Here is a 16,200-nt window from a genome sequence, read left to right as displayed (position 1 = left end):
ACACGTGTAACATACAGTAGTTTTGTGGACCAGACACACACGTGTAACATCAGTAGTTTTGTGGACCAGACACACACGTGTAACATACAGTAGTTTTGTGGACCTGACACCCACTTGTAACATACAGTAGTTTTGTGGACCGGACACACACGTGTAACATACAGTAGTTTTGTGGACCAGACACACACATGTAACATTCACTAGTTTTGTGGACCACACACACACGTGTAACATTCACTAGTTTTGTGGACCAGACACACACGTGTAACATACAGTAGTTTTGTGGACCAGACACACACGTGTAACATTCACTAGTTTTGTGGACCAGACACACGCGTGTAACATTCATTAGTTTTGTGGACCAGACACACACGTGTAACATACAATAGTTTTGTGGACCAGACACACACGTGTAACATTCACTAGTTTTCATAGTGGACCAGACACACGCATGTAACATTCACTAGTTTTATGGACCAGACACACACGTGTAACATACAGTAGGTTTGTGGACCAGACACACGCATGTAACATTCACTAGTTTTGTGGACCACACACACATGTAACATTCACTAGTTTTGTGGACCACACACATATGTAACATTCACTAGTTTTGTGGACCAGACACACACGTGTAACATACAGTAGTTTTGTGGACCAGACACACGCATGTAACATTCACTAGTTTTCATAGTGGACCAGACACACGCATGTAACATTCCGTAGTTTTGTGGACCAGACACACACGTGTAACATACAATAGTTTTGTGGACCAGACACACACGTGTAACATACAATAGTTTTGTGGACCAAACACACACGTGTAACATACAGTAGTTTTGTGGACCAGACACACACATGTAACATTCCGTAGTTTTGTGGACCAGACACACACGTGTAACATACAATAGTTTTGTGGACCAGACACACACGTGTAACATACAGTAGTTTTGTGGACCAGACACACACGTGTAACATTCCGTAGTTTTGTGGACCAGACACACACGTGTAACATACAATAGTTTTGTGGACCGGACACACACGTGTAACATACAGTAGTTTTGTGGACCAGACACACACGTGTAACATACAGTAGTTTTGTGGACCAGACACACACGTGTAACATACAGTAGTTTTGTGGACCAGACACACACGTGTAACATTCCGTAGTTTTGTGGACCAGACACACACGTGTAACATACAGTAGTTTTGTGGACCAGACACACACGTGTAACATTCCGTAGTTTTGTGAACCAGACACACACGTGTAACATTTCGTAGTTTTGTGGACCAGACACACACATGTAACATACAGTAGTTTTGTGGACCAGACACACACGTGTAACATTCCGTAGTTTTGTGGACCAGACACACACATGTAACATTCACTAGTTTTGTGGACCAGACACACACGTGTAACATACAGTAGTTTTGTGGACCAGACACACGCGTGTAACATACAGTAGTTTTGTGGACCAGACACACACATGTAACATTCACTAGTTTTCATAGTGGACCAGACACACACGTGTAACATACAGTAGTTTTGTGGACCAGACACACGCATGTAACATTCACTAGTTTTCATAGTGGACCAGACACACATGTAACATTCACTAGTTTTGTGGACCAGACACACACGTGTAACATACAATAGTTTTGTGGACCAGACACACACGTGTAACATACAGTAGTTTTGTGGACCAAACACACACGTGTAACATACAGTAGTTTTGTGGACCAGACACACACGTGTAACATACAGTAGTTTTGTGGACCAGACACACACATGTAACATTCCGTAGTTTTGTGGACCAGACACACACGTGTAACATACAATAGTTTTGTGGACCAGACACACGCATGTAACATTCACTAGTTTTCATAGTGGACCAGACACACACGTGTAACATACAGTAGTTTTGTGGACCAGACACACACATGTAACATTCACTAGTTTTGTGGACCACACACACATGTAACATTCACTAGTTTTGTGGACCAGACACACACGTGTAACATTCACTAGTTTTGTGGACCAGACACACACGGGTAACATTCACTAGTTTTCATAGTGGACCAGACACACGCATGTTACATTCACTAGTTTTGTGGACCAGACACACACGTGTAACATACAATAGTTTTGTGGACCAGACACACGCATGTAACATTCACTAGTTTTCATAGTGGACCAGACACACACGTGTAACATACAGTAGTTTTGTGGACCAGACAAACATGTTTCATTCAGTAATACTCCCATGAATATCGATTCCGCGGATCATCGGTGTTTTTAGATTACGGTTTGTATCCGAGTCGTGTGTTGCTAATTTCTGAAATCGTCACCCGATTCGCTTATCTCCTACAATATACGGTTTCCCACCGAAATGATTAATTGAAATAATTTGTAACCTTCCTATCCTTGTCTATCGCTATGTTTCGGCGTCAGGCGAAGTGTCTACTGTAGAATTTGACCATTCCTGAAAGTTTGGATTCAGTTAACCGTAACGTTTGTTTCACGTTAATGTAAACATTGTCATGAAGACATAAACAGGTAAACGACATGCTATCTACCTTAAAAATATCTGTACTACTGAAATCGCCATGTTTATAGTGTTGTACGACAGAGAAAGGGTCCGAGAACTACACTAATACTAGCCTTGGAATTACAACAATGCTTATTTTATTTCAGATACCCAATTCGTGAAACGTTTTCAAAAATATACGAACTTTAAGGTTCGTATTAAAATGAGGAATTTTACAGAAGTAATCCGTCCCCTGTTTGCTTTTAAACAACATAGATATATCTAACATGTAATCCTAACGTGTTTCGTTCTAACATTGTCGTTATCTTTTCAGTCTTTTTCAAAGGATTTTTGAAAGTTTTACGTGTAACGTAACGATGAGGAAGAGTACACAGGAAGTGACGTAAATATTTGAGGCCAACTAGAACGGTAATAATGAACAGGAAGTGACGTCTTACTAATGATCAACGACGCTGAAACCTACATTGTGCAAATGCAGCTACAACCAATGATATCAGGCATCACAACTTACAGTGGTACCAATGACATCAGGCACCACAACCTACAGTGTTACTAATGACATCAGGCACCACAACCTAAAGTGGTACTAATGACGTCAGGCAACACAACCTACAGTGGTACCAATGATATCAGGCACCACAACCTACAGTGGTACCAATGATGTCAGGCACCACAACCTACAGTGGTACCAATGATATCAGGCACCACAACCTACAGTGGTACCAATGATGTCAGGCACCACAACCTACAGTGGTACCAATGATGTCAGGCACCACAACCTACAGTGGTACTAATGACATCAGGCACCACAACCTACAGTGGTATAATGATATCAGGCACCACAACCTACAGTGATATAATGATATCAGGCACCACAACCTACAGTGGTATAATGATATCAGGCACCACAACCTACAGTGGTATAATGATATCAGGCACCACAACCTACATTGGTAGCAATGATATCACACACCACAACCTACAGTGGCATAATGATATCAGGCACCACAACCTACATTGGTACCAATGATATCACACACCACAACCTACAATGGTACCAATTGTATCAGGCACCACAACATACATTTGTACCAATGATATCAGGCACCACAACCTACAGTTGTACCAGTGATATCAGGCACCACAACATACATTTGTACCAATGATATCAGGCACCACAACCTACAGTTGTACCAATGATATCAGGCACCACAACCTACAGTTGTACAAATGATATCAGGCACCACAACCTACAGTGGTATAATGACATCAGGCACCACAACCTACAGTGGTACCAATGATATCAGGCACCACAACCTACAGTGGTATAATGATATCAGGCACCGCAACCTATAGTGGTACCAATGATATCAGGCACCACAACCTACAGTGGTATCAATGATATCAGGCACCACAACCTACAGTGGTACCAATGATATCAGGCACCACAACCTACAGTGGTATAATGATATCAGGCACCACAACCTACAGTGGTACTAATGAGATCAGGCACCACAACCTACAGTGTTGCCAATGATATCACACACCACATCCTAAAGTGGTATAATGATATCAGGCACCACAACCTACAGTGGTACTAATGATATCAGGCACCACAACCTACAGTGATATAATTATATCAGGCACCACAACCTACAGTGGTATAATGATATCAGGCACCACAACCTACAGTGGTACCAATGATATCAGGCACCACAACCTACAGTGGTACCAATGATATCAGGCACCACAACCTACAGTGGTACTAATGATATCACACACCACAACCTACAGTGGTACCAATGATGTCAGGCACCAAAACCTACAGTGGTATAATGATATCAGGCACCTCAACCTACAGTGGTACCAATGATATCAGGCACCACAACCTACAGTGATATAATGATATCAGGCACCACAACCTACAGTGGTATAATGATATCAGGCACCACAACCTACAGTGGTACCAATGATATCAGGCACCACAACCTACAGTGGTACCAATGATATTACACAGCACAACCTACAGTGGTACCAATGATATCAGGCACCACAACCTACAGTGGTACCAATGATATCAGGCACCACAACCTACAGTGGTACCAATGATATCAGGCACCACAACCTACAGTGGTACTAATGACATCAGGCACCACAACCTAAAGTGGTACTAATGACGTCAGGCACCACAACCTACAGTGGTACCAATGATATCAGGCACCACAACCTACAGTGGTACCAATGATGTCAGGCACCACAACCTACAGTGGTACCAATGATATCAGGCACCACAACCTACAGTGGTACCAATGATGTCAGGCACCACAACCTACAGTGGTACCAATGATGTCAGGCACCACAACCTACAGTGGTACTAATGACATCAGGCACCACAACCTACAGTGGTATAATGATATCAGGCACCACAACCTACAGTGATATAATGATATCAGGCACCACAACCTACAGTGGTATAATGATATCAGGCACCACAACCTACAGTGGTATAATGATATCAGGCACCACAACCTACATTGGTAGCAATGATATCACACACCACAACCTACAGTGGCATAATGATATCAGGCACCACAACCTACATTGGTACCAATGATATCACACACCACAACCTACAATGGTACCAATTGTATCAGGCACCACAACATACATTTGTACCAATGATATCAGGCACCACAACCTACAGTTGTACCAGTGATATCAGGCACCACAACATACATTTGTACCAATGATATCAGGCACCACAACCTACAGTTGTACCAATGATATCAGGCACCACAACCTACAGTTGTACAAATGATATCAGGCACCACAACCTACAGTGGTATAATGAAATCAGGCACCACAACCTACAGTGGTACCAATGATATCAGGCACCACAACCTACAGTGGTATAATGATATCAGGCACCGCAACCTATAGTGGTACCAATGATATCAGGCACCACAACCTACAGTGGTATCAATGATATCAGGCACCACAACCTACAGTGGTACCAATGATATCAGGCACCACAACCTACAGTGGTATAATGATATCAGGCACCACAACCTACAGTGGTACTAATGAGATCAGGCACCACAACCTACAGTGTTGCCAATGATATCACACACCACATCCTAAAGTGGTATAATGATATCAGGCACCACAACCTACAGTGGTACTAATGATATCAGGCACCACAACCTACAGTGATATAATTATATCAGGCACCACAACCTACAGTGGTATAATGATATCAGGCACCACAACCTACAGTGGTACCAATGATATCAGGCACCACAACCTACAGTGGTACCAATGATATCAGGCACCACAACCTACAGTGGTACTAATGATATCACACACCACAACCTACAGTGGTACCAATGATGTCAGGCACCAAAACCTACAGTGGTATAATGATATCAGGCACCACAACCTACAGTGGTACCAATGATATCAGGCACCACAACCTACAGTGATATAATGATATCAGGCACCACAACCTACAGTGGTATAATGATATCAGGCACCACAACCTACAGTGGTACCAATGATATCAGGCACCACAACCTACAGTGGTACCAATGATATTACACAGCACAACCTACAGTGGTACCAATGATATCAGGCACCACAACCTACAGTGGTACCAATGATATCAGGCACCACAACCTACAGTGGTACCAATGATATCAGGCACCACAACCTACAGTGGTATAATGATATCAGGCACCACAACCTACAGTGGTACCAATGATATCAGGCACCACAACCTACAGTGGTACCAATGATATCACACAGCACAACCTACAGTGGTATAATGATATCAGGCACCACAATCTACAGTGGTACCAATGATATCAGGCACCACAACCTACAGTGGTACCAATGATATCACACAGCACAACCTACAGTGGTACCAATGATATCACAAACCACAACCTACAGTGGTACCAATGATGTCAGGCACCACAACCTACAGTGGTACCAATGATATCACAAACCACAACCTACAGTGGTACCAATGATATCACACACCACAACCTACAGTGGTACAATGATATCACAAACCACAACCTACAGTGGTACCAATGATATCACAAACCACAACCTACAGTGGTACCAATGATGTCAGGCACCACAACCTACAGTGGTACCAATGATGTCAGGCACCACAACCTACAGTGGTATAATAATATCACACACCACAACCTACAGTGATACAATGATGTCAGGCACCACAACCTACAGTGGTACCAATGATGTCAGTCACCACAACCTACCGTGGTACCAATGATATCAGGCACCACAACCTACAGTGGAACCAATGATGTCACACACCACATCCTACAGTGGTATAATAATATCACACACCACAACATACAGTGGTATAATGATATCAGGCACCACAACCTACAGTGGTACCAATGATATCAGGCACCACAACCTATAGTGGTATAATGATATCAGGCACCACAACCTACAGTGGTACCAATGACATCAGGCACCACAACCTACAGTGGTACCAATGATGTCAGGCACCACAACCTACAGTGGTATCAATGATATCAGGCACCACAACCTACAGTGGTATAATGATATCAGGCACCACAACCTACAGTGGTACTAATGATGTCAGGCACCACAACCTACAGTGGTACCAATGATATCACACACCACAACCTACAGTGGTATAATGATATCAGGCACCACAACCTACAGTGGTACCAATGATATCAGGCACCACAACCTACAGTGGTACCAATGCTATCAGGCACCACAACCTACAGTGGTATAATGATATCAGGCACCACAACCTACAGTGATACAATGATATCAGGCACCACAACCTACAGTGGTACAAATGATATCAGGCACCACAACCTACAGTGGTACTAATGACGTCAGGCACCAAAACCTACAGTGGTATAATGATATCAGGCACCACAACCTACAGTGCTACAATGATATCAGGCACCACAACCTACAGTGGTATAATGATATCACACACCACAACCTACAGTGGTACTAATGACATCAGGCACCACAACCTACAGTGGTACCAATGATATCACACACCACAACCTACAGTGGTATAATGATATCCGGCACCACAACCTACAAGGGTAGTTTTGCTCCTAATGTTTCGATTGGCCTTTCTTTGTTAGAGTTTGTTAAGTGGTAAACCCAAACAGCTATAGTTAAACGTATAGGTTGAGGAGAGATTCATCTTCCAAATGAGAATAGATGGTTTTCATTGAATTTATAGCATCCCAGATGGAAGAGAGTCGACCGCACCATCCCGATAATGGTAGGTGTATGTATATGGGGCCATATCGATTGGGCGACCTAATGAAACACCCCGACATTCACAGCGCCCGGTGTTGTCGGTATCATGTACTGGCCATATAGACATTGTCAGCATCACCTTTACCGGGGACATATAACTAACCTGTCGTTTTGTCTCGGGATTTCCGGTCAGGCGAGACGCTGCTATGACACTTGGAGTTTCGGAGTTTACCCAGAGTAACACGGTTCCACCGGAGGCGTGTTCGGTGATGTCCCGTTAGTATATCACAGAGTTCCGAAAGAAGTACATCCACCCGGAATACACATTTTAAACAAAAACAATCGCCAACTGAATCACACAGATGCTTGGAAACATATATTTCCTCTTTTCTTTAGATAAACAATACAATGTCGTCTTGAGCACTATAATCCATGAAGGTACTCACACAGCACACGTGTAACTACTAGAGCCTGTATGTCAATGGCATGGTAGTGCCAATCCCTGATGATGGAGCAGTATCGGCGATGACGGTAGGTTGGTAGGAAGTACCATCTCGTTACGGTAATCCAGCTAATTGTGAGCGACCATAGAGACAAAACCTCCACGAGTGAAAACGGTCCAGAAAATGTAGCGGTGATCTACAACGAAAAATAACTATACGATCGATGAAGGAAATGATGAAACACACACACATACGAATAGGGACTTCACGGGGACGTTATAACAACACCGACTGTGTCAATGGCAGCTCAGCACATATATACAGCACTTATCAAAACCACCACGCTTTTATCAAAACATCTCGTGGATCAATACCTAAGTCTGCGAGGAACTTTGGGATAACGCTCCATGCTTGTTCTCAGTACGCGACAACGTCGATACATCGTGTGTTCAAAGCCAGCATCTGAACCAGAACCTACTCCACAATCACCTATTCACCCATGATAGAGAAATGCAACGGTAGGTCTCAGAGGGTAGCTCTGGGTACTATTCACCTGTGTATGGACGTGTTACATCGGTGTGTCGGGTTTTATAAGGTAGATGTTTAAGGTCAGTTGGAAGTATTCTGGTGAATATGGAGTATTCCAGTAAATTGGGATTATTCAGGTTAATTGGGAGTATTCCGGTAAATTGGTAGTATTCCGGTAAATTTGGATTATTCCGGTAAATTTGGAGTATTCCGGTAAATTGGGAGTATTCCGGTAAATTTGGATTATTCCGGTAAATTCGGAGTATTCCGGTAAATTCGGATTATTTTCGGTAAATTGGGATTATTCAGGTGAATTGGAAGTATTCGAGTGAACAAAAATCTTCTAGTCAATAGGGCAATGAAGATGTAACGTTAATTGGTGCGGCCAACTTCGACATGGAAAGGGGGGAAATAAAGTTAAAACGGTCACCAGTGATGTGGGGGGATACACACTTACATCACAGAACAATATATTGGGTATAAAATGATATTCGCCATTCGAGAGCAGTTTTCCGTATAAAAAGACAGAAGAATATCTCGTACTCAGATTGTGAAATGGTGTTCATAGTTATAACAAAAGAGGTATGCTTTAAAAAGATAATTTAATTTGTGGTAAAATTTGTGAAGAATTTCCCTTAATGTTTTAAGTCATATTGTTCACTTTTATAATATTCTCTCCTTTGACGTAAATGTACATTTGTAAGTATAATGAATAAGGTTAAATAAGATAGTATCACAAATGACGAAGGGAGATAACTTTATTACTCGTGGCCTGACCGGGCCTCAAACTTACGATATACGGCACCTAATCGCCTAGCCGTAAATACCCGCAGCTTATACCACCGCACCACATCCACGTTCTTAAAAAGAACGTTTCAATGACAGAGTGACGGTCGGTCCCTGACATGATAATAGTGACAAATTGTCTATTAAATCATATTGATTCCTGGATCACGATGTATGTAATGTATGTGAAGTGTACAAACGTGACATAAAAGGGTAGATATGTACTGGGTCTTACCGAAGCTCAATCATTTCATCAGTAACACCGATATTTCGCCGTTATCAAACAAAATCTTATTTCGCCTGAAAGTAATGAAATCTTGCACGACATATCCTTCTTCCATTAATCACCTTGCAGATAATCCATTTTATGTTTCAACTCACCAGACTATTGCTATACAGCTGTAATTAACGTAATGCCTATAAGAAGCTCAATGGCTTCCACAACAGTATTAATTAAACATCAGGATGATTAAGCAATGTCAAGCAATTAAAATGTTCAAGTATTTCAATCACTTCAATATGCAATCAACATCACTTCTCCTATATTTCTATTTTTAATGCTCGCTGGTTTTGCGAACACAATATTTGAATCGTTATTCCCTTTATCTTCACCACTAAGCATAATTGTGTAATCCTATTCCACAACACGCCCGATAAGGCGTCCCTACTTAACGACTTGTACGACTTAGCACAAACACAAAACACCAAGTATTACTACGCACACCAACCCACGTCATATATTGCCGTACACATCGGTCCTACGTCGTGTCCTCCTGTGTATCACCACTCATTGTGTTCCGACGCGCCCCAACCAAGATCACGGGCTATTTTGCGTCTCTACCCATCATCTTGTATTCTTACGCGCCGCCACCCGTAGCCATGAATTCCTACGCGTCCCATCCAAAGTCATGAGCTCCTTTGCGTCTGTATATATAACGTCTGATGTAATAGGTGTATAAATATGTAAAGACACCTTACATTTTGTTTGCCCGAAAATGATTTAATACCAAATGTCTTTATGAATCGTTAATAATGAAATTAAAAAAAATAAAAACAAAAACCAGAAAACAGAAAACGACAACATTTTAAGCATTAACATTGTAATTAGAAAGTATTCCCATTCAGTATTACCACTACCCACAGAATAGATAATGTTGTTTTGTAAAAATAGATCCCTAGTTACGAAATGGACGCTTCCACATCAATTCTGAAGTCATGTGGCGGGAGCTATACTCGCGGAGTTCCGAGTCTTTGTGCTTCTTCATAGCAACATGCGTTCCTACGGATTCCATCCAACTTCACGGGTGCATTTGCGCCTCTACCTAACATCATATAAAAGGTATTCCTATGCAACCCGCCGAACTTCGTGGATTCATTTGCACCTCTACCCATCATCTACCCAACATGTATTCCTACGCGCTGCCGTTCTTCGCCTTGTGTTCCTTCGCGCCATTGCCATGTATGAATAGGCGTTTCCACCGTACATCATGTGTTCCTACGCGTTCCAACTCAACGTCATGTATAAATACGCGTTACCACCTGATATCATTCATGTGTTCCTACGCGCTGCCACCTAATGCCATGTATTCATTCCTACCACCGCCACCCAACATCATGATTTCGTACACTTCCCACCTAACATCGTGCCCCACACCAGACCCCGCACCCTTTTGTCTGTATATATACCGCGGTATATGAGTATGCGTAAACACTTTAATTCTAAGATGGCGTTTGGTATGTTCAATTGAAACATGGATGGCGAAAGCTTCATTCATGATTTGCTTCAGAGATTTTTGTCCTTTGATTCAATGGCTGTGGTATGGAGCGTGTCCTAGCACAGCGTACACGTTATTCAGTACATCATGTAACAAGTTTTACAAAATTCGATATAACAGACCATGTTTAACCTAAATTACCACTCCCAAACACATGTTTGGTACTAATGAGGAGAACGACATTGGGAGATAATTTAGGTCACAGACACAAAATGTCAATAACGAGAACGAGGGTCATTGTATCACCAGGGCCCATGTACCGAATGATAATAAATATGTAACGAGCAGATGATGTACACGTGCGGTGTGATTGGTTCAAATCCAAAACGGCAACAAGGATCGGACTCGTGGTGCCCTTCCCTCCTGACAACATTTTACACACCAGTTGTGTAATCCCCTGACACATGTCAGGTTTCATGTCGTTTTAATATGTGCAAACTAGCACAATACGCTTCACGTGTACCTCGCGTACACGTGTATACACGAACCTGTTATGCTTGTTACATGTAACGGCATATATCGAGATAATGAAAGGTTCATCATTTATTTACCAATATAGTTATTAATTTATTTTTAACTACGAGATATTAACAGGACACAGATCGGCGATTCGTAAATGCAGCCTTGCCTGCCTCACTATCATTTCCCCTCTCTCCTAATTAAAATCTATATTTGCATTCGTAAAACCTTTGTCTAGTAAGTTTTAGTAAGATTATAACTAACTTTCTGTGCGGGTTATCTGTGCGGCGGGGGTTTTCTGTGCGGTGCGGGTTTTCTGCGAAGTGCAGGAAAAGAAATCTTACCTGGCCCCAGTTTCGTCAACGTATTAATGACGAAAATAAGGAACTTTTCTAAAAGGTATCTAATGCTTTCCCGTGGAAGATTTTAAATTAAGGAATATTGCCGACACAGGGGCCGGGTAAATAGGACAGAGTTGCTTTCTACAATAAAATAATTCTTTACTTCAAATGGAGATAATCACTGATAGAAACAAATTCAATATTGACTTTAGAATGTACATGTATAAAAGTCTATGATGAAGACAATCGTTGTGTTACGTGTTTAGAAGTCTATGATGAAGACAGTCGTTGTATCTTAGAAATTATATCTATAATTTACAGTCAGATTAAAGTAACCAATGTCAAAACTTTCTCACGTGGTCGGTACGCGCTGTCAGATATGAACGTTTACATGCGTTTTTAAGAATAATGAGTTTAAGACCGTGTTTGAGGTGATCAATTCTAGTTGTGTCTTACTTCAAAGTAAACAGTTATTTTCCTTGTTACTTCTTGTTCGACCGGCCTACGGTCACTACCTACGTTGGGCAGTCGCCAGGTACTGACCGTAGGCCGGTGGTTTTTCTCCGGGCACTCCGGCTTTCCTCCACCTCCAAAACCTGGCACGTCCTTAAATTACCCTGGCTGCTAATAGGACGTTAAACAAAAACAAACCAAACTTCTTGTTTTCGAAATTAGCTGGTTAACCAGAGTGTTTGTTTTTGGTTTTGTGTGTGTGTGGGGGGGGGGGGGGGGGGGGGGGGTTAACGTTTTCACAGTTTAAACTATTGTGGACATATTCATCACTTTGTAAAACAATAGATTAAAAACATACTACAATTTTCTTTTTACAGAGGGAAAATATGATGGAAGTCATTCGAGTGGAACCCAAATAGAAACCACGTGGAATTCACAGACATGCACGCGCCGAACAAGCGAAAAAAAAACACAAAACCTTGGTTTGTATGAAAAACAGAAAATGATATTTGATTCTTTAAAAAGTATTGGAACACGGCACCTCCAAAGAGGCGGGATGAAGCAGGTGTGAGGACGCACGCAAAGTGCCGCATAAACAGTCCGCAACAGCTGTTCCTTCGGTGGCGCAGTACCGCCAATCGATCGGGAATATCCCACTCGGCGAGCACGCGCCTCACCCTCCATACTCTCCTACTCCATCACTATTTTCAGGGTTAAAGTGTTTAGCTTCAAACTAAAAAAAAACTGTTTGTTTCACCACTTGTTGTTAATGATGATGTAGGTACGTGCGTTGTATATGTGTAGGTATGTGTTTGTTAGGCGTGAAGGATCACGTGAATCCTGATGTCCTTTCCCCCCGGATTTTTACCATCATGTCTTCCTCGTGTTTCCGAGGATCAGACGTAGTTCGTACGCATTCACATGCACATACAACCACAGGGTGTACTAGTTATGTTAATACTATCGAAGCTCAAACGGAGTATTCTACACACGCCATAGTCAGCAATAGTCAGCCGCTCCAGGAATCCCAAAGGCAGGATTTTTATACAAGAACTGAGATCGATATTGTTCCGTATAGAATAAAGTACGTGTCCCGTCACTTAGTAAAATGTGTGTGTCCCAGTAACAGCCGCCATTGTTCAAAGTCGTTCTTGATTTCCATCACTATGCCATGTCCATAAAATACATAAAAAACATATAAACGTATTAATTCTCCTAGTACCATAGGTATTGAAATGACACAGACCGCGGAAACATTGACCTTTGATCGCGGATCTAACAATCGACCTTTCACACTTGACACCGCGGACGATGTAAAAAGGTTTCATGACATTTATGGAATTTTTATACATAAGAGCTACACCTGATCTCAAAATAGAGATTCCAGTACGTGTAAGGCCACTTTATATACACCTGATCTCGATACAGAGATTCCAGTACTTATAAGGCCACTTTATATACACCTGATCTCGATACAGAGATTCCAGTACGTGTAAGGCCACTTTATATACACCTGATCTAAATACAGAGATTCCAGTACGTGTAAGGCCACTTTATATACACCTGATCTAAATACAGAGATTCCAGTACTTATAAGGCCACCTTATATACACCTGATCTCGATACAGAGATTCCAGTACGTGTAAGGCCACTTTATATACACCTGATCTAGATACAGAGATTCCAGTACGTGTAAGGCCACTTTATATACACATGATCTCGATACAGAGATTCCAGTACTTATAAGACCACCTTATATACACCTGATCTAAATACAGAGATTCCAGTACGTGTAAGGCCACTTTATATACACCTGATCTCGATACAGAGATTCCAGTACTTATAAGGCCACTTTATATACACCTGATCTCGATACAGAGATTCCAGTTCTTATAAGGCCACTTTATATACACCTGATCTTAATACAGAGATTCCAGTACTTTTAGGCCACCTTATATACACCTGATCTAAATACAGAGATTCCAACACCCAACCTACCTTGGGGAAACACCCAACCCTCTCCAGGGGAACACCCAACCCTCTCCAGGGGAACATCCAACCCTCTCCAGGGGAACACCCAACCCTCTCCAGGGGAACATCCAACCCTCTCCAGGGGAACACCCAACCCTCTCCAGGGGAACATCCAACCCTCTCCAGGGGAACATCCAACCCTCTCCAGGAGAACATCCAACCCTTTTCAGGGGATCCAACCTCTCCTCGGAGAACACCCAACCCCCAACCCTTCCCAACCCCTCTCTTGGGAGAACAGCCAAATAAACTGGCGGAACTCACTGAAATACCATAGTTACTTCTCCATGCTCCTTAACAATCTTTGTTTCCCAGAAGTCTGCAGGATTAGAATTAGTGTTGCCCTTAGTATCAAAAGATCCGTCAACCCCTAACTGAGACAAAAACCAAGTCTTTCTATACTTAAAGATCCGTCAACCCCTAAATGAGAGTAAAACCAAATTTATTAAAAGATCCGCCAACCCCTGAAACAAAAATAAAGCATATCTACTACAAATGTAGTTCATTTAGTAAAATGTGAGTGGTTGCTACCGGGACTAAGTTATTATTACGGATTATCATTAATATCATCATTTATGTTATCATTAATATCATCCTTATTATTATCATTGATATTATCATTAATACTATAATTAATATCCTTATTTCAAGCTTACCGGTTATAAGTATTTATATATTAAAGTATTTAAAATGCTGAAGTATCCATCCACGTAAATATGGTATATCATATACACGTCTCTTCCAGAAGGTAGAAAGTTGTAGTAATCCAAACGAATCAGTGGTGGATACATTTATTATGAAGTGTTTACAAAGGGATACGATAGTAACGTGACCCTGGGGTCAGGGTCTGCTGAGAGTACCCAGATCACACCTGCAGACCAGTCAATTTTAAACAAAGATGCACCCTGTACATGAGAAGTACAAATATACTTGTTAGAACTATTCCGTGAAGTAATTCGACTATGGTTGAGAAGATGAATTATTTATATGACCATATCCGTAAACTGTAAAACGAAAGTAGGTCTTGCCCAACTACATATAGGTTACGATACGATAGCTATGAATTAAAACAGTGTTACTTTCCATTGTAATTTAGCACAATGGTGTCTCAAAATTGCGAAAATAATCCGGTAATGTTCAATGGTCTTCTGTTTTTATTATCGTCGTGTTTTCTGGGTCACGTTCTAATAACCGTCGCCACGAAATGTCATACAGCTAATGGACCGAAGTGTTATCCACTCCAAACCTCCACTTATCGACTATAGATGCCTGATTCTATAGCATGTAGGGCTTCCCACGTCATCAAATTCATTTCCCGCGAAATTACTGGGAAATCTAAAACAATTCTTTAAATGAAATGAAGCGAAAGAAATAGAAAACGTCTAAATAAAAGCATCGTGATCAGTATTGAGTACAACGTTAAAGTTCATTGTAAACAATTGCTACTATTTGCTAACCTAAAGCATAAGTAATTTAAATCAAATTATTTTAAAATCCATACTTCGTTTCTATTATAATATTAAAATTTGTATCACAAGATCATTTA

At 41.5% G+C, this 16,200-nt stretch overlaps 1 protein-coding gene and 1 long non-coding RNA gene across 8 annotated transcripts in view; one reads left to right on the top strand and one right to left on the bottom strand.

Moving 5' to 3' along the window:
• The window catches only part of LOC117323245 (sodium channel protein para-like), a 156,841-nt gene that overhangs the window by 101,126 nt on the left and 39,515 nt on the right, over positions 1–16,200 (bottom strand). For 2 of the 7 annotated variants that reach the window (XM_033878323.1, XM_033878328.1), the window contains exon 1: positions 8,005–8,179. The exons of 1 other annotated variant lie outside the window; for it this stretch is intronic. The gene's annotated coding sequence lies outside the window, so the exon portion shown is untranslated. Of the gene's footprint in view, positions 1–8,004; positions 8,180–16,200 lie in introns of those variants that run through there. 4 more of the 7 variants (XM_033878329.1, XM_033878330.1, XM_033878327.1 and 1 more) reach the window with 3 other exon arrangements.
• LOC117323246 lies at positions 8,359–13,375 on the top strand. Its single transcript, XR_004531693.1, has 2 exons — positions 8,359–8,802; positions 13,004–13,375. It is a non-coding gene; the product is annotated as an uncharacterized LOC117323246 (long non-coding RNA).

The sequence above is a fragment of the Pecten maximus genome, chromosome 3 (genome assembly GCF_902652985.1).
Source record: "Pecten maximus chromosome 3, xPecMax1.1, whole genome shotgun sequence".
NCBI lineage: Eukaryota > Metazoa > Mollusca > Bivalvia > Pectinida > Pectinidae > Pecten > Pecten maximus.
Note: the sequence above shows the minus strand (reverse complement) of the source record. Positions and strands in the feature narration are given on the sequence as shown.